Below are 21,349 nucleotides of genomic sequence, written 5' to 3' on the forward strand. Positions count from 1 at the left end.
CATGGGCATTCTCACTGATCTCAACGTGGCTGGCTTTATCCTGTCACTCAAATCTTACATAAATTTTCCAATTGACTAATCCAAAAACTATTCTATCTGAAGTAGCTGTATTCTATCACATCACCCTATGTAAATTTTCTGCATACCACATATTATCGCATCTATTACCTCTCTCATTTTAAAACATGTTTGTCTTTGGGTCTGTCTATCATACAGTCTTTGTACAACAGTGAATGGAACCTTCTCTGCTTTGTTATTATTGTATGCTCAATAACTAGACTATTTCTTAGCCTGTACATATTTGTTAAATGAACAAGCCTGAACATATTTGTTAGAATTTAGAGGTGGGATAAAAGCAGGCCTGGTTCCTGGCTTTCATGCAGCTGCTTATAGTTTAGTGAGGGTAATAAATATTACTCACTCTTAAAATTGTGCAGATTTGCTGCTATGATAAGGCTTGGTGTGGAATGGTTTTAGGGGGACTGAGGAAAGGACAGCTGCCCACAAGAGCAATTGGTCCCTTGATACCTTGACAAAGGGCAATGGGGCTAGAAAAAGTCTAAAAGAACAGGTAAAGGGGGCATGGGATGAGAAGGGAGATTGAGATCCGGACAATTATATGTTTCAGGGCCCTGTGGCTACAGGAAACATTTTTATTTAAGGGGAGAAAGACCACTGAGGTTGGTTCACAGAGGGAAAGTAGAAGGATGGTTTGGAGATGAGGCTGGGTAGGTGAGTGAAAGCCAGACCACAGCAAGAGCTTGTGCAGTGTTAAACATTTGGATCTTTAGATTATGATTAATAGGAAATCTCAGAGAGTTTTAAGATGTAGTGGATTGCTGTGATCAGATTTGAACTTTGAAAATGATTACTGCCTTTTAGATAACTACATTAATAGTGATTTGAAAGTACTGTCATAGTTCAAGCAAGTCATGTGAGTAGTTTGGAATAGATTCCTATAAGGAGATTTAGTGCATTGGACAGATTCAGGTCTTAGGAGTGAGGGAGAACGAGCTATCAAGGCCCATTCCTAGATTTCCTGGCTTGCTTACTAGAATGGAACTTTGCAATGTTCAATGATAGCTGTCATGCTGGAAAATAACCAGAAGTAGAGGAGGGATGTGGTGCTAGATACAGTGAGTTGAATTTTGTGTTATGTTGTGCTTGAAGTGCCTTTGAGATACTCAAGTAGGGACATTTAATAGGCAATTAATTATACATCTGCAACTCCAGAGAAACATTAACAGATTTGTGATTCATATTTCAACAGGTCAAAATTAAAGCTGTTGATGTGGGTATAATTGCCTGAAAATAGAAACTGAGAAGGAAGAAAGGCTAAGACGGAGACTTGAGGAAGTATCATCATTTTATGCCATTTAATTACTGGATCAAGGATGATCATGAAAAGCAGAGATAGAAAAGAATAGGAATAAATTAAGAAATAATTGTAAGGTAGAGGCCAAGGGAAGGTTCATTTGTGTCAAAATTTGTGATAAGATGGAAAAAAGCTTTATCCATTTACCTTACAGTCATGTAAACAACTCTTCTGTCTGCTCCCACGCTTCTGCTTTTGTACTGCAGATTGAACTCAGGGTCTTCCCACTGAGTTACATCTCCAGCCCTTTAATTTTTTAAAAGAACTTTTAGACAGGGTCTAGCTAAGTTGCTAAGTTTCCCAGGTTCTGCTTGAATTTGCAGTCCTTCTGCCTCAGCCTCCCAGAGTGCTGGATTTACAGGAGTGAACCATGCCCAACTTTGTGTAAACTTCTTATCTTCATCATTATATCCAGACCAACTAACAAAGTTGGCCCATGATAGGCTTTTAACGACTAATTTTTGAAGCAGTGAATGAACATTGCACAAACAGTATGACATTCTCGAAGAAGTCGTTTTATTCATGGTAAATGGGAGAAGTGGTAATACAAAGTGGGATTGGACAGAGAAGTGAAAATTCCTTGAAATACATCATTAGGGTCAGACTTAGAACACAAACCGTAAATAGATAACCTTTCCTCCTTCTAAGAATTATGTGGGTATGATGATAAATTCTAGAAAGGACAATCTGCTAAGGAGGATGAATGATCCTGTGGGATTGAGAGGGGCTCACAGAAAGAGAAGATGAATTGTGCTTGCCTGATACAATACTTGATGGAACTTTCTGATTTTGATCTCTGTGGAGTTCTACAGCTACTGCTTTATAGCTATTTTAAGGCATAGGCTTCAGAATATTGTATAAAATGTTGCTTACTCTGGAAAAAATTTAATTTGCACATGGTAAGCACTATTATGCTCAAACTTCATTGTATTAGTCCACTGGAGTTTGAGTCTCATTATTAAGGAGTCTCTGTGCAGATGTTTGGAGAGTGGCTTCCCTACAGTGATTTGTAAGTTCAGAGTTTTTCTGTCTTGTGGTTCCCCATCCCCTGGATCTGGGGACACAACTCTGAATCATCTGATTCCAATCCAGTCTGCCAGAGAAGAGAGCAAAGGGAGAATTCTGAAAGGTCAGAGGCCTGGCTAGAAGTGCTATCCTTCCCTTGCACTCATGCACCATTGGTCAGACCATTGTCACATGGCCCTTTGCTACCCAGGAGGCTGGACACTGGTCTGACTGTGTACCCAAGTAGAAAGGGAAATTGGACAGTTTTCACATATTCTGCTAGTTTAAGGACCTGACTAAATCCTTGTATCTTCCTTGCCAGAGAATTGTCTTTCTACACCTTTTTCTGCCTGTTGAGACTTTTACTTAACTGTCTTCTCCCCTCAGGGGAGAGAAAAACATGACTTGGGGATAATTTCCACGGATGTTTCATGATTATCTTCTAACAACTTCTGGTAATGTACAAAGCTATTAGTATTCTCTGACTTTACCTTCAAGTCTTTTAATTTGTTAAGGAGTTACACTTCAACCACTATTGAAGAATTAATTTATGTTTTAACTTTTGTCTAAACCAGAAATTCTCAAACTTTTGGGAGCATTGAAACTCCCAGGAGAAGTGGCCCAGCACTCAGATGTTCTGCTGCTCCTGTTCTGGGGTGAGGGTTAAGAATTTGCATTTCTAATAAATTCTCAAATGATTCTAATGACACTGGTTCAGGGACCATTCACTAAGAATCACTTATAAAATAAACCACTTTTAATTTTTTAAAAAGTACATCCTACTTTCATACACCTGAAATTTTATTCATATATAGGAAGGAAACATAATGGAAAATACATCTTTAAATCAGGAAAAAACTCCTGAGAAAAAGAAAAATCTTCATCTCCAATTTTGATCTAACCACATTTTAGCCAGTGGTTTGTAACTTGTCAAGTCTTTCTGCTTCTCAGACTTTTCTGTTCTTTTATTTACAAAATGATAATGACACTTTGCCTGGAATAAGAGATTTTGTCCCAGACTAATCAGGGACAGAACACCAAGAGATATGCTGTTTGGAAAAGGAGATTTAGCAGATGTCAGAGAACTCCCAGGGGGCTGCACACCGATGGGAAAACTATTACTTAGCCGCCACCAATGAGGATGCTTTGAATATTCTGGGAGGCAATGTACACACAGCCCTTGTACCAAGTTTGAAAACAACACATTAGCATGCAGGCTGAAAGGTCAGCATTGCATCTCTGTGATTCTCAGCACAGCTCTGAGACAGAATCATCTGATAAGCTTTGGAAAAGGTGTCCATGCTCTGGTCCCACACCTTCTGAATTAGAATCTGAGAACCCACCAGAGTCTCATGTATGAACTGGGTTAAGAATCTTCTTGTGGCTAACAGAATCTTGCCCTTTCAGCTTCCTGCTTGGTGAGTGAAGCATATAGTACTATGACTTCTAGCTTATAGATGACAGGCACATTCTGTGCACTGAAAAGTTTGATTGCATTGGGGATATTAAATTCCCTTGCAGTAGCACTTTATCACAGGACAAATGAGAGTGTCAGAGCAGGCTTTTTAAGGCCCTGTATTATTGTGTTGAGTGATAAACTGCTTGCGAGTGATTAAACTGCCTCCACAGGCCTAGGCCCTCACTCCCTTTCCTTCTCAGGTGATGCCATCTATCTTCCCATGTTTTCTTCACCAAAGAGAAGACCCACACATGTTGAACTGCTGCAAAGCAGCTCAGATACTAGAGAAATAGACTGAGTGAAATATTTCTTGCATAGTTTTCCAAATCATTCAACATGATACCCAAACAAATGCAAAATTATGGCAAGAAATTGGGCAGCTATAAATAAAGTTGGGTTTGAATATCTGATTTTGAGGTTTCATGTTTGCTTTTATCACTGGGAAAAGACAAGCAGAAGTGTAATTGTGAGAAGGAAGTGAAACAGGTTAGGTTTGAGATGCAGATGCCATTATGGACTCTACACCTTTCTCTGCATATTTTACTTGGGGTATTATCAGTGTTTCAGCAGAATAACAGGCCAAAGGATAGGGCTATTTGTCTGAAAAAGGGTTGCTTAAATTTACTCCATGAGCTCTTCTTGTTTACACTTTTTAAAATCTGTTATTATTAACATACTTCACATTAAAGTGATTTGACATGAGTAATATTTGTTTCGGAACAACTTTCATTTGGGTTACATGTCAGCACAAAATGACTTTTGATAGTTCCACAAAGTGGCTGTTAGAAAATCACTGCGATTCTGGTGAACTGAATTCCATATTTGAACCTACATCTTGGAACTAAGTCTGTAATTTTCTTCATATGTACTGATAAGAAAAGATGTCAATTGTGAACCAGGTCTATTATTTTGATTGTTTTGATTGTCTGGATATGATGGTAGATTCTCATCACATTCTGTGGGTACTGTTCTCTGATATTTCTTTTCTCCCAGAAACATATTTTCTGATTACATCCTGGCTTTGCTTTTTTGATGATGTACATTTGGTTTAGAGGATTCCTTTGGAAAAACTGTCTCAGCATCTCCACAGAATATAGAGGCTTCGGAGGAAGGAAAGGCCAGAAGTGATTTTAACTCCTGTATTTGTAGCTAGCGGCAAAGAAGGGCTTAGCAAAGACAGAATCAGAATTCCCAATGGGAGAGAAAAGACACAGAGAACAGACCTGGCCTCTGACTCCGGACTGAGTCTGGCCCGTGCCAGTGGCAGAATCATTTCCAAGTTCTCGCCATTCATGTTGGAGAGTCCGTCTGCAGGTTCCCAAGCTTAGCACAATGCTTAAGAAACCAAAGAAAGAAGGTTAACTCTGTGCTCCTTTGTTCTAGAAACTAAATAGAGGAGGCTAGAGTAGAAGCTCAGTGGAGGTTTTTATTGCTTTACATTCTACCCACCCATAAAAGGAGAGGAAAACAAACAAACAAAAACTTTGTGCATAAGAACATTTTGATTTTTAAAAATAAAAGTGTTTGTCAAGAGACAAGGCTGAATTACATTTTGTTTTTCAGAGATTATTTGTAAAATAATTTATTCTTTTCTTGTCAGGTCTGGAGATGTTACTTCTTATATTATTATCATTCTCTGTAAATGAAATACAGTTTCAGATTGGATGTGTATGTTGTAATTTTTCTCATTCAATTAACTCTTGAATGCTAAGGTAAAGTCTCCCATTGCATGATCTTTGGCATGGCATCAATCCACACTTGACTGTGATTGTTATCAGGAGTCTAAATATTTGGGTCAAATCATTTTGCCTAGACTTTATGCTTTCTGTAAGGGAAATACAGCATTTTTTTTGTTTCGTTTTTATGTTCCTTCTTCTTCTTTTTTTTTTTTGTACCAGGGATCAAACTCAGACCCTTGCACTTGTGAGGCAGGTGCTGGAATCACTGAGCTAAATCTGCAGGCCTATGTTCCTTCTTTGTAATTAACACCTACTCAAACTAACTCTAACTTCTCACACTTCCCCAATTGATATATCTCTTGAACTTCTTTAGTTACCAACTTCTTTATACCTTTTTAATTATGAAGGAATTTTAGTCCTCTGTAATTAGTTTTATAGATAGAAGAACTACAGCTATTAAATCCAAACTATGTTAACATGTAGTCTCAGCCCAAGGAGGTATATATAGGTTACCTTTGCACACACTGAAATTTCGTGGGTCCTTGGTTTTATAGCTGTTATGCTGTTGATTAGCCACAATTGTTTTGATTGTTAATATTTTTATTATCATATTCTTATCATTTTATCTTTGCAAGAGTTATTAAAAGTATTAAAGTTGTTAAAGAAATGTTAAAGATTATTAGTCTGTCACACAGTGCTTTACAACATCTCCCCCAAGTGGTAGTCATCAGTTTGAAAGAATCTGTCTAATGAGGAAAAGGAAAACAGACTCAAGCATCTATCAAACTTATACCTTACAGTTATCTTCAAATTGTTTAAAACTATATCTCCCTGAGTTAGCCTTGGTAATTCATATGTACCTAGGAATCTGTCGATTTCTTCTGAGTTTTCCATATTATTATGCTAAAAGTTCTCAAAGTAGATACTGATTATCTCCTGGCTTTCTGTAGGATCCATTATGATTTTGGCCTTTTCATTCCTAATTGGGTAGATTTGAGTCTTGTCTTTTTCTTTTTGATAAGATTGGTTGAGGGTTTGTCTATGTTATTTAATTTTTCAAAGAAACAAATTTGCAATTCATTGATTCTTTCTATTGTTTTCTTAGTCTCAATCACATTAATTTTTTGCTCTTTATATTTTGATCTTTATATTTTCCTTCCACATATGAGCTTTCAGCTTAAATTGCTCTTTTTTTTTAAAGAAGCTGAGGTTCAGGGTTAGATTATTTATTTGTGCTCTCTCTGTTTTGATGATGTGGGAATTCACCATTATAAATTTCCTTTGTAGGACTGTTTTCACTGTGTCTCATTAGTTCTGATATGTCCTATTGGAATTAACATTTAATTGTAGAAATTATCTAATCTCTTCTTTAATTTCATCTGTCACCCATTGATGTTCAAGAGGGTATTATTTAATGTCCATGTGTTTGCGTAGTTTTTCTGGGGTTTTGTGTATTGCTGAGAAAAATGTGTATTCAACTGCTTTTGGACATAACACTGTAGATGAGTCCATTTGTTCAAAGTTTTGATTCATCATTGATATTTCTTTGTTGATTTTTTTAGTCTAATTGACCTGTCTGTTTTTGACAGTGGGATATTGAAGTCCCTAATTATAATATCATTAGTGCCTATCTTTTTTTTCATATCTATTAGTGTTTGTTTTTTTATAGTTGTGTATGCCTGTATTTGGCATATATATATATATATATGTATATATATATTTATGATTATTATCTTTTCCTCTTGAAGTTCCTTTTAAAAATATGACATTCTTTGTCTCTTTGGATCAGTCTTGGCTTGAAATCCACTTTGCAAACAGAATAGCTACTCATGTGTTTTTTTTTTTTTCCCCTGGGGTCCTTTTGTATGAAGTAGTATTTTCAGTCCTTTTAATTTCAGGCTATGAATTTCTAAACTATCAAATATCATCAATCAAACTGAAGAAGTAATAAAAAAATTACCAACAAAGAAAATTCCAGGTCCTGAAGTATTCACTGCAGCATTATACAAGAATTTTAATGCATATCCAATACCTCACTCTTTAACATAATTCAAATGGAATCAATGCTCCCAAACTCATTCCTGGAAGCAAGCATTACCCTGATACCAAAACCAGAGAAGGATTCAACTAAAAAAGAGAACCATAGGCCATTTTCCTTAATGAACATGTATGCCAAAATCCTCAATAAGATACTGGCAAACATAATCAGCAAATTATCAAGATTATATACCATGAACAAGTAGGATTCATCCCAGGGATGCAGGGATGGTTCAGCATATGCAAATCAACAAATGTAATGCACCATGTTAATAGAACCAAGAACAAAATCCACATGATCATCTCAATAGACACAGAGAAAGTATTCAGCAAAGTCCAATATCCATTCATGATAAAACCCTATAGAAAATTGGAACAGAACACCTTTACCTCAATCTGATAAAAGCCATCTGTGACAAACCAACACCTACATCATACTAACTAGTCAAAAACTGAAAGCTTTCACTCTAAAATAAGGAACAAGATAAGGATGTCCACTATCACCACTCCTGCTTAATATAATTCAGGAAACATTAGCCAGAACCCTTAGGCAAGAGGAAGAAATAAAAGGAATACAGATAGAAAAGAAAGAAGTCAAATTATTGTTATTGCCGATGACATTATGATCTACATAGAAGACCACCAAAGTTCCACCAAAAGACTCCTAGATTTAATAACCAAATTCAGTAGCATAGCAAGGTATAAAGTCAACACTCAAAAATCAATAGCATTCCTGTACACAAGTAACAAACACACTGAGAATGAAAACGGAGAAACAACAACTTTCATCGTAGCTTCATGAAAAAAGAAATATTTTGGAATCAATTAACAAAGGAAGTGAAAGAACTATAACACTGAAAATTATAGTACTCTGAAAAAGAGGATAAAAGTGCATATCATAAATAGAAAGACATTCCCTCTTTGGAAAAGCAGAACCAATATAGTGAAAATGGCCATACTTCCAAAACTATTATACAGATTTAATGTAATTCCAATCAAAACACCGATAGCATACCTCACAGAACTAGGGGAAAGGGTCCTAAAATTCACTTGGAACCAGAAGAGACCTAGAATAGCCACAGCAATTAAGTGCAGCAAGTACAAAGAAGACTTGCTTTGAATCCTTGATTTGAAGTTATATTACAAAGCTATTGTGACAAAAAAACAGCATGGTACCGGCAAAGAAACAGAACCAAGGATCAATGGAACAGAACAGAAGATGCAGGGACAAGGCCAAGAACACTCAGCTACCTTATCTTTGACAGGGAGGTTAAATACCTTCACTGGAAGAGAGATAGCCTCTTTGATAAATGGTGCTGGAAAAACTGACTTTCCATGTGCTGAAGATTGAACCTAGATCCATACCTCTCACTGTGCACTAAACTAAAATTCAAGTGGATCAAAGATTTAAATATAGAAACAGAAAAAATTCTGCTGGAAGACAGAATAGGCAAAGGAGGTAAGGAGCCAACTGGAAGACAGATATCAGGAAGTAGGAAGAACGTGTTCAAATGGTAAGGACAACATGGAAGAGGGAAGGGAGACGAAGGAAGGGAAAAGGGAAAAAAACGAATGGATGGTAAAAATGGAAGTGAGGATTTTGTAATTGAGAAGAGGCAGAAAGTTGAAGGGAGGGGAGGAAAACGGGGTTAAAAGAAAGATTAAGATATTTATGTACCGGTAAGAATTCCCAATACGAATGTGAGAATTAGGTAGGGCAAATATGTACTAATAAAAAATTTAAAAGTAAAACACTAAAAATAAATGGGTGAGGAAAGGATCAATAAAGATATGGAATCATTAAACAATAAAACTGTAGAGAGCTTTAGCTTGAAGTAGGTTCTAAATATATAACGAGATCCATTGATAGAAACATTGTGGGTGCTTTGAGGTAGGCACAGTGAAGACTGCCTAGGAGAATCTCGGGAAGATATTCAAAGGGTGCATTTGACTGTGTCGTGAGGGATAAGTAGAAGGGAGCCTCTGGGGTGTGAGGAAGAGGCATGGCAGGTGCAAAGACATGTGCTATAAACAGCACAGAAGTAAGATGGTGAGAAGTTCAGAATGGCTGGCTGCAAGCATTTAAGAGGTGAGCTAGTGAAAGCAATGGCTCAGGCTTGGCTGTTTGGAGATCTGCTTGAACAAACAGGAGTTTAGATTTCTAAAGAAAAGACTCAAAAGGTTTGAAGCAGGGGCACAGCAGTATCAGCTTTTGAGTTGATGAAGAAAATCTCTCTGGCAATTTTGAGGGTTCATGTGATGGAGAAGAAGCTGAATCAGGGTTACAGCTTGAAAACAAAATGTCCCCTCCTGGAAGTGCCTGTGTCCTACTTTTGGTTCAGAAAGTAAAGTCATTGCATGTAAGGACAGCCAGAGCTATTTGCAGTGGATTATTATAAAATGTTCCACCTAATGTTCTGTGAATACACACAAAATAAAATTGAAAATTGTGGCAATTATTTGGCTTGTGCTGGAAAACAAAAAGTAACCTGAAATATTGACCTAAAGAATTTTGAGAGGGGAAATACCTAGATCATTTTGAGCAAAGGCTTCCTCACACTTTCATTTCACACTCGACTTTACTTTGGCTGGATGTGATCTCAGCCACGTATTCTTACAATTTGATGATTTCAACACCATGTTATTCTGTGACATCTTTATGGATCAGAAAGTCATTACTGCATAGGAAAAAATGAAATTACATAAAAATATTGTATGCTAAAAAGGAAAGTGAAATAAGATTAGGAGCAGCATTAGTCGACATTTCTATGTATTTAATAGCTTGGATTTCATCCAGGTGTGTGGTGCAACATGTTGTAATCCCAGCATTCTGGGAGGCTGAGGCAGGAGGATCACAAGTTTGAGCCTAACCTGGGCAATTTATCAACTTAGTAAGTCTCTGCTTCAAAATAAAAATATTTTTAAAAAAGTTCTGGGAATTATACTCACTGTGAAGGCACTGGGTTAAATTCCCAGTTCTAAAAAAAAGAGAAAAAAGATTGTACATTTCTTTATATGTTTCAGAAAACGCAGCGTGCTTAGAAGGAGAGGAATTTGAGCCCTGTTTCCCACACCCACTTCTGCCCTCGGTGCTGCATGTCATCAGCCCCTGCTGGCCTGCTGGTGAACCAGTTCCCATTTTGTACATAGATCAACAAATGCTCCCAGGACAGGCAAAATTGATTGAAAAAATGGAAGAAGAGGATACCTGAATCAGAACCATGAAAACATATGCAAATATCCTTGTTAATTTAACATGAAAAATAGGATTGATCTTTGCTTATATCACATGTCTATTTAGCAGTATCCCAACATGGCTGGAATTAGATTTGGCACCCAACTAAGAGAAGTTTAGCCCAGACACTGGCTGTCTCCCATCCAGGGCTGGATGGCTCCTGCATTTCCTTACTTCTCAGAAGTTTCCCAGTAGGAAAAGGTGCGCTGGCCAGAGTTGATCTCTGACACTCTTGTCAGTGGCACACACAACTTGGCCCTCACCGGTACATTTCTCTGAGACCTCTCGTCTTCTGGTCTGTGGCAGATCTCGCTCATTTTATATTTTCTCCATACTCCATCAGACTAATAAAGCATCTGTTTATTATGCATGACCTGCTCCACAGTGTGACAGACAGATAACTGCAGCATTAAGTCTTGTACGAGATCTCAGCCTGCTGCCAGCCCCTCCATTATATTCCATAAAAGTGTTTCTTGTTATGGACTATCAGAAGTGGAAGTGAGTTGTTGTAGGGTGAGCGCCAGCTTGAACCCTCTAAAGTACTGCCTGATTAGAGGGTGTGGGGGAGGTGACCAGAAGCTGCTGGGAGAAGATGCAACTAAGGGTATTGAACGTGTGCACAAATCATAGCTCTTTCCGTAGTCCAGCATCTATGGACTCAGCGTCATTTTCTGGAATATGTCATGCAGTATGGCTTGCATAGTCACGTCAGTGAGATTGCAATATTAAAGGAAAGACAAGGAAAGATGACTTATAATTGCTATGTACTCTGTGCCTGCTGCTTTGCTCCTGCGAATGTCAGATTCCAAATGAAGTCATTGGGTTAAATCCTGCAAAATGTAGTCAAGGAGGATTAGAATTAGAGACCCTTGTGCATATTTGCCTGATAATAGAAACTGTGAAAAATTTTTTTTTCTAATCTATAGCTTACTATATGAGTCACACAAAGGTAGGCAGCAGTGTAAGAACACATAAGAGCTTATAAAAATCCACTTTCCTGATCCACTGTCTGCAAAGCTCAATTGAGTGAAAGAGTCTGCTATGACGTTGAGATCACTACTTTTATCTACCAGCTGCTGCGACTCACTAATCAGAGGTTGCTAGGTCCTGAAAGACACCACTGGCACCAATGAACTTTCTTTCAAAACGTCTTACAGTGCTTTTCTTTTTCCCAGTAAAACGCCAACATTTTCTTTCTTTCTTCAGACATATTAGAGACCACTTCAGTGTCTGGATGTGTCCTGAACTGCAATTCTAACCTTTAGATTGATTATTCCTAGATAAAACTTTTTTGCCTGGAGGTTTGAGTCTATATATTTATTTAATACTGACACTGTGTCCTGTTACACATATTATATCAGTGATTTTCTAATAACCCCAAGAAGCAGGGTTTTTTATTAATAAATTTTATTTTTTCTTTCCCCCCTCAAGCCCCTCCCCTTTCTATGTACAAAGCTTTGTTCCGAGTTTTGGCTTCTATTTTTATTGGAGGCAGGGTTTTTAATCCCCATTTTACTGGTAACTCTGGAGGAAATAAGCTCTGACAAATTGCCTTTCTTGGATTTTTCACAGGTAGTTTATGTTCTGGTTAGTGGCAATACCTGTATCCTTCCACTCCCTCCCTGGGGTCTCAGCTGAATGATGTCCAGGGGAAAAGCTCTGTCTCAAAAGAGTCCCAGGGATTTTCAGGGAGGGTTGACAGGTCCCCATACTGAAGTTTCAGGGCTTCCATGGCAAGAGACATCTTAACAACACGGAGGTAGATTTTGATGTGGATTATTTCTTTGAATAAATTATGTACACTATATCAGTAAATAACGTTACACAATTAAATAATGTTACACAAGTTCATTCAGTAGGTTGGGGAAGGGTTTTAGAGCATAGTTCTGAGAACAATAGGGAAGCGCCTGGTTTATAAATTGCAGGAACTTGAACTTCTGGCATAAGAGGACTTAGTCTTCAGGACAGTTGGCAGAACCGAATGCCTAAGCAATAGATTTGGAAGAATATGTTGTTCACCAGGACCAGTTCTTCTGATGTCCAGAGAGATAAGGGTTCTATGGGGTGATGGAGACAACAAAAGGAAGAGAAGCACAAGACATTGCTGATAACAGGGTTCAAGGTTTCTCTCAGCCGTGGGTACTAAATCTTAACTGACAAATGATGGGTTTGGAGGAAGTTTGTGCCTTGCTTTTGGAGTAGGGTAGAATATTCATGAGTCTGCCGCGGACTGCATAGCGTACTAGCAGGAAAGATGGTGAATTCTAGAATTTCTTTGTGCCTGTAGGTAGCTACCAAATGCTTCTTGTTCTCTGGAGTAGTACACAATGAAGGAGGGAAAGACGGGGAAAGAGAGAGCAGCAGATGGATGGAGGAAGGAGGAAAGAAAAGGGAGAATGAGAGAGGGTAGGAGAAGGCCTTAATATTCTGGAAGGCCCTCTACTCCTACAATTAGAGTATCTGTAAAGATGAGACAGAAACGGGTCAAAAAAAGGAAATTCAATCTTGGTTATTATAGCAAAGTGAAGTTATATTTCTTGCACACTAACGCTTGACTCTCCTGGCATTTTGGGGCACTCTTCCTCAAACTCACCTCAAAGTCTCCATCTTTCAAGAATTACTCCAACTCCATGAGAACAAATGTAGATCCCACTTTCAGCTCTCTTTTACAGGAGTCTGGTGGAGAATACGTCACTGTGTATTCATGTGATTTTCTGTAAATCAGAATGCCAAAGGAGGTTGTGAAGTTAAGAGTGAACATGGATGAGAAAGCTTTGGTGAAGAGAAAGTTGCACAAATGTGTCAGATGGGATTATGGCTGCATCTGTTTTACCCTGGCTGCAATATTCCAAATTTGGGAATCTGATTTGTACTATCACTTATATTTAAATTAAGCTGTGTCCTACACTTAAGGATTTCTTCTCCCACTCAGTAAGAGGTTAAACTCAGAATCTTGACCTTCTTATGGGTCCCAGATAAAAACATTGAGTTGGTGTAGACCACTGTCTCCTCAGGGGTAGGAAGACTAGAATTCCAAGTAAAGAAACTTTTTTGTTCTAAAAGTTCACCTGCTCTTCCCAAAGCACCACTGTGCTCAGACTTTCTGTCTTTCTCTTCATCTCCACTGATGGAGTCTGAAGTACTTCTGCCTTTGTCCTCTTCTGCATACTTCTTCTTATTCTCTTTTAATTCTCATGAGATATGGTAGCCAGCCTGAGTAATTTGTCCCTGGAACCTGCAGCCCCTGCTCCTGTCTGAGATCTTTAGCATTTGCTTTGCAGATGATATTGCAAATACATTCTTCTGAAATGTGGGCTTGAGCTACCTGTCATGCTCATATTCTCCTGTTGATTAGAAGTAGATTCTCATATGCAGCATAGTCCTCAGGTGACAAAACTCTTGACACCAAGTGCTTGGTCCATGCTGTACTGTTTCTGCCGCTACTTAGTCTTGTCCTTATAATATTCCCTCAGGCTCCATGGAATTCACTGCCAACATCAGTTGGGACATGGTCCCACAGCACCTGTTGTAGCTCCTGTTGAAAATCCTGGTAGAACCTGCAGGATCAGTCATGGTTGGCTTTTTCAGCTTCTTGTGAAATTTCATCTTCTTGCAAAAGTCATAGTTTCTGGAAGGACATTATTTCTTCACATTTCCTGAAACTTCTTTTGGATTTCAGTTTGGTGTTCTCTTGGAGAACATCAGCTTTCTTAAAGTGATGAAAAAAATTAGGATAGTCTTCATTGAGTTGAGCAGTTATTACTCAAATTTCTGTTTCTTCTGGAAATCTTGAATATATTTCAATTGGCTCCTTGATAAATCTTTGTCACTTTCCAGTTGTTCTGCTCAGGCCATATTCTGGTGTATTGGGAAATAAGCACCCAACATCTTTGAAAAAATCCCAACATTTCTTACTTTTTTTTCCCACAAATTGTAAACTTTTAGCTTCTAAGATTAATTATCTCAAAATGTGGAACTTTTGCAAAATAAATATGCAACCATTTAAATTTGTATATTTCCATGTAAAAAAAAATCTTTAAAAGCTATCCAGCTTAGACATACTGACTTATTTTCAATTATGGGTTGTCTTCAATTGGAAGGTTACTCTGGAAGCACGCCAGTGCCCTCATACACATAGATGCAAAACCTTTTAATATTTGAAAACTGAATTCAACAACCTATTAAAACATCATAAAAAAAGGTCCAAAGGGGAAGGGGAAGTGGTCAGGGTAGGAAAAAGGAAAGAAGGGAAAGGAATAAATATGAGATAAGGAAAAAATCTAAACAAAGTCTTTTTAAATAGAGGGGTTGGGGGTTGAAGCGAGGGCAGGGTAATGGGGAAAAAATAAGAACCAAGATCGGTCATGTAGAGGTACAAATTCCCAATGATGAATATCATTGCATTGTATGTCTAAAATGTACCAATAAAAAATGAATAAAAAGCAAAACAAAAACAAAGAAAACACACATCATATACCATGGTAAAGTGTATTTCACTCAGTGGGTGCAAGAATGATTCAGTATATGCAAATCAATAAATGTAGTAATCCACATAAACAAAATCAAGGATAAAATTTACATGATCATCTAAATTGCTACAGAAACATCCTTCAACAAAAATTAATATATCTTCATGGCAAAAGCCTTGAAGAAAGTAGGTATAGAAGAATCATACCCGAGCACAGTAAAGGGTATACACAACATCACACCGAATGAGGCAAACCTGCATACCTTTTTCCTAAATTCAGGAATGTGACAAAAATGTTCACTCTCAGCACTCCTATTCAATACTGTATTTTGAAAGTTTAGCTAGAGCAATCAGACTAGAGAAAAAAATGTCAAAGATTCAAATAGGAGGGCCGAGTATTTAGCTCAGTGGTGCCGCTGCCAAAAAAGATTTAAATAGGAAATGGAGAAATCCAATTATCCTTTTACAGCAGGTGATATGATTCAATACTTGGAAGGCACTACAGATTCCATTAAAATATTTTAAGATATTATAAACAAATTCAACAAAAGAGCAGGATATAAAATTGATTTTTAAAATTAATAGATTTTCTATACTTTAATAATGAACCTGGAGAGAAAGAAGTGAGGAAAACAGTCTTGTTTACAACACTTGGAAAAAACCTAGGGAACAACCTAGCCCAGGATGTAAAAGAAATTTACACTCAACCATAAAGAATGAGAAATTAAATTCATTCATAGGAAAGTGGATACATAGTGAGGATATACTCCTAAGTGAAATAAATAACTCACACACGTGTAAATACCAAATAGTTTCTGTGGTGTGAATAAACAGCAATAATACATAAGATCCTAATAAGATTACTGACATTGTGAAATGGGAAGAAAAGGGCTAAAGGTGTAGGGAAGGTGGGATGGGTAGGGGAAGGGTAATAAGGGAAAAGAAAACAATGTGAGAAAATGAAAAGATGAAAGTAAAGTGTTTTTAAATGGGGAAGGGAGTAGGGGGTGAGCAGAGGGCAGGGACAAGGGGGAAAAATGAGAACCAAGACCTGTCATATAAAGGTACAAGATCCCAATAATGAATGTAACTGTACTGTATACCTAAAGGTATCAATAATCTCAATCAAAAAAAAATTTACAGTCAAAATTGCAAAACATTGAAGAGACATTTCTAGGTAAATGGATGCACCTTGAGACCATACTCTTAAGTGAAATAAATTCGACACACATGTGTAATATCACGTTGTTTCTCTAGTTTGGGAAACTCCAAATGTGAATAAGGGCCAAAATGTATAATAAATATTGTGAAATGGGCAGAAAATGTTCATATGGGATGGGGAACGACGGAGAGGGGGGAAGTGAAGGAAGGGAAAAGGAAAAATAGAGAAAAGAAAAATGGAAGCAAAGCTTTTGTAAATAGGGAGGGGAAGAGAGGCTGAAAAGAGCAGAGGGGAATGGGAAAAAAAGAAGAATCAAGATATATCATGTGCAGCTGCAAATTCCCTATGTTGAATGTGACTGTTATTTATATCTAAAATGTAGCAATAAAATTAATAAATTTTCATAAAAGGAAAAAAGAAATTGAGGAAGATACTGATGGATGGAAAGTCCTTCCCTATTCATCGATTAGCAGAATTAATTTTAAAATACCCACAGTACCAAAAGTAATCTACAGATTAAATATGATTCCCATCAAAATACTGATTACATTCTTCACACAAGTAGAAAAAAAAATCCTAAAATTAATGTGGAGACACAAAAGACCCAGAAGAGCCAGAACAATAGCCAGGACACTGCTGGAGGTGCCATAATATACAATTTTGAAATACACTACTTTGTCACAGTAGCAAAACAACATTGTATTGGCATAAAAACAGATACATAGACCGATAAAATAGAGTAGAGGACACAGAAATAAACTTATGCTGCTAAAATAATTTGGCTCTTGACAAAGGGCTAAAAGCTTATGTTGAAGGAGAGATCTCTTTAACAAATTATGCTGGTACAACTGGTTATCCATAAGCAGAAAATTGAAACTAGAGACCTACTTCTAGCCCTGTATAAAAAATTAAACTCAAAATTGACCAAAGACCTAATGGAAGACCTGAAACTCTGAAATTTCCAGAAGAAACATTTCAAATTATAGGAAAGGTAATGACTTCCTGAGTATGACTCCAATAATACAGGAAATAAGAGCCCAAAATTGACAAATGAAACTACATCAAATCCGTAAAGGAAGCCATGAACAGACTGAGGAGAGCCTCTAAAATGGAAGAAAATCTTTTCCAGCTACTCTTTTGACAGAGAATTAATATCCAGACTATTTAAAAAGCCAACACTCTTTAACTCTGAAGAATGCATAACCCAATCAAATGCGTTGTAGAGACTTTTCAAAGGAAGAAATAGAAATAGTTAAAACTTACATGAAAAATATTCAACACTTTTACACATCTGGAAATTGCAAATCAAAACTACATTGAGATTCCATCTCACCCCACTCAGAATAGCTATCATCAAGAATGGAAAAAGCAATAAATGCTGATGACAATGTGTAGAAAAAGAAGTCTTTGCCAATTGTGATGAAAATCAAAATTAGTACAGATGCTATGAAAATCAATATGGAAATTTCCCAAAACAACTAGAAGTACCATATGATACTGCTCTACTGCTCCTTGGTATATATCTGACGGAACTGTAGGCATCGTACTGTAGAGATACCTGATACTTATGTTGATTGTAGCACAATATTCAAGATATGGAAGCAGCCTCGGTGTTCATCAGAGAATGAATAGATAGCGGAATATAGTATGCATCCACAATAGAGTTTATTTAGCCATAAAGAAGAATGAAATCATGTCATCTTCAGCCTAATAGATAGAACTTGAAATCATAATGTAAAGCTAAATAAGCCAGGCTCCAAAAGACAAATATAGTGTATTTTCCTTCTTTTGTGGAATTTGAAACAAACAAACAAAAAAGAGGAGGATGTGAAAGTAGGAGAGATCTGTTAGACAAGAGTATAAGTATCAGGGGAAGGGAGAGAGGAAAATAAGTGAGGGCTATAGCAGTGGTGGTACAAAGTGGGTTACAGCCCCATGTATGAGAATGCCACAATGAAACTCATTATTCTGAATAATTAATATGCAATAATAAAAATAATACAAACAAGAAACAAACAATTTAAAAGAAAGCAAGGGAAGAAACAGGAATATTATCTGAGTAGGACAAATATTGCATAAGGTAGTAGATTTAAATTCAAACACACTTTTCAATTAATTTAATTTGAATGAACCATACATCTCAGCTTCTAAGGCAAAGGTTGACAAACCACTTAAAATTTAAAATAATGTGATGGTATTTGAAGCCTGTCTAGACAAATGTTGAAAGCCTTTATTTGCAGTAAAGATGATAAAATGATAAAAGTTTGATTTACCAGAAAGATGACATGATTCTATACCTTATGTCCCTAATAATACAGCTCTAAAAGATACACAAAAAAATGAAATATACTTATGAAGAGAGGTGGATAAATTTACACAGAGAATGGGATATTTTAATACACGTTTCTCAAGAACTGATAGAACAGGGAGATGAAAAACTGCATAAGATTGAAAAAAACTTCAGTAATAAATTTGGTAAACTTAACCAGTTATAAGTAACGAATATAATATATACTGTATAAGGTATAAACATGTGAAACTGTGCATATTTATGTTTGTATATTATTACTCATATACAACTTACACAAGTATATTTCTTATATAATTATACAATTATAACAATGTAAATATAGAATATAACAGAATATATATTATCTATGTAATAGATTGAGTTTCCTAAATTTGTTATTAAAATTCATTATTTAAACATAAATTTACCAATGTATCTACCACTTCAGATATGTAGTATATATATGTATATGGACACATATATATAAAACAGACAAAATTTACTAATATATGTATTTACAAAATTTTTCTATTTCTTAATTAAAAAACTTGTTTAGACTATCATCATCAAACCAATATTCTCATTATTAATTGTTAAATATAATTTACAATGCTACTCATAACAGTGGGAGCTCATTCTCCTGTGAAAATGATATTTCAAAAGTTTTATTCTACTTTATTGAATCAAATGGAAAGAATTAAATCAGTGGAATTAACAGATTTCCTTTTTGCACCATCTGAAAGTACTATTGTAAAAACTGGCACGATTTAACAGTTTGCAAAGCTCTGTTGCTGTTAATGGAGCCAACATGTTCGCTCTTATGGCTTAACTTTTTGTTGCTTCACAAGAAAGCATGGAATTAAAATGAGAGAAATTAACTCAGAACAGGCATTTACTTTAAATGAAAAGATATGCTTCACAGAGGCTTATGTAAATTCACTTTTGCAGCTGCACATGTTGAATCAGGGTCTTTCAATTTGGTGCTGTTAGCTAACTTGACTTTGACAATTCTTCAGCAGATTTGTGCCTTGGTATGTGTTTAGTAAAATCACCACAGCCTTCACGGTGGATTGTAAATCTTGAAAGCATTTTTTGCAAGTTACACAATTATTAACTTTCTTAGAAATAGGTATGCAGCAATTACTTTTTCATTAAACATTCAGTTTCTTTCTTTTGAACTAATTACTGCCAACAGTTTATATTGTAAATCAAGGTGATGAAAAATAATAAATATTTGTACATTTACAATTTATACTTCACAATGACAAAACCACTGGGGCAAACATATTCAGATCACTTGCTTTGTGTTCTTTCGTTCTCACCATTTATTTCCACATATATTTCTGGTAGACCTAATCTGTAATTTCCCAGTTTTCTATGGGCTCTGCCAGTTGACACTCTATGGCCTTTTGGGTATCAGTGGCACAGGGCACTGTGAGCCACATAGTTGCCAAGGGTAGCGGCTTTCTTCTTTGAGTGCAGTTGGATTGTCAGTGAGCTTCTACAAGCTTTCCTGGAGGGGAAAGTATTATTTCTGCTGCGTTTGAGAAAGAGTTGAAAGGAGAATTGGAAAAAGCGGAAGAGGTTAATGCTAGCTGTCTTTCAGCTTTAACTATGTACTGAGCTCTGTGGCCCTTTTGTCCCTGACACACATAGGATACCATGAGAGCAGCTGGAAACATATGGTGGAGGTCAACCAAGTCCATTAAACACCAGGTGCTGTAGGTGTTGATTAGATACTTAAAAAAAAAAAAAGACTTTCCATTCTGTCTTTTGTCTACTCTCTTCCCCCTTCTCCCAAGACTCATCAAAGAAGAAAAAAATAGAGAAAATGTGAATAACAATGCTTGGGAAAATATTATCACGCATCTTATAATATCAAAAAAGATGACATTGGGATATTATTAACTACTTCATGCCCTAAATATGAAAATTTGAGTGAAATGGCTAAGATTTCTAAAAAACTGCATTGTGCTGAAATGGATATAAAAATAGGAACATGAATGATTATGTAACTATTAACAAAACTGAAAAGATAATTTAAGAACTTCCATAGAGAAAATTTGCTGAAATGGATTAGTCATTGTGCTCTATCAAACTTTTCAGGATACAAATAATTCCAAACTTCTTCAAACTTCTAGGGATTGAAAAATTAATCTCAATACAGTTTTTGAGGATATCATGACTTTAATAAAAAATCTCAAGAAGGATATGATGGAAAAATAAAAGTGTAGGTAAATATCACCTATAAACATAGTAAAAAATAAGCAAAATATTAGCAAATCTAATAAGCAGTAAATAAAAAAGAAAATATATTATGGCCAAGTTAAGTTTATTGCAGGAACACAGACTAATATAGAAAAGTAATAAAAATTAGTGTACTTATCAGGCAAAAATGGGGAAGTATCCTATCTTAATGAGTAAATAGAGATATTTGTCAAATTCAATATCTTCATAAAATTTCACACAACTTATCAAAGTAGGACAGAAACTTATCTGATAAGAGTATGAAATATAGCACCTCGTGTTTAACGTTTGTTCATATTTAATGCTGAAACTTCATCTGTGGATTGCAGAGCCTTTGCACTGAGTTAGTCCTTTCCTATATTTTATTTTGAGGTAGGGTCTTGCTAAATCTC

This window comes from Fukomys damarensis, unplaced genomic scaffold (assembly GCF_012274545.1).
Source record: "Fukomys damarensis isolate Sample0158 unplaced genomic scaffold, DMR_v1.0_HiC HiC_scaffold_33, whole genome shotgun sequence".
In the NCBI taxonomy this organism is placed as follows: Eukaryota; Metazoa; Chordata; class Mammalia; order Rodentia; family Bathyergidae; genus Fukomys; species Fukomys damarensis.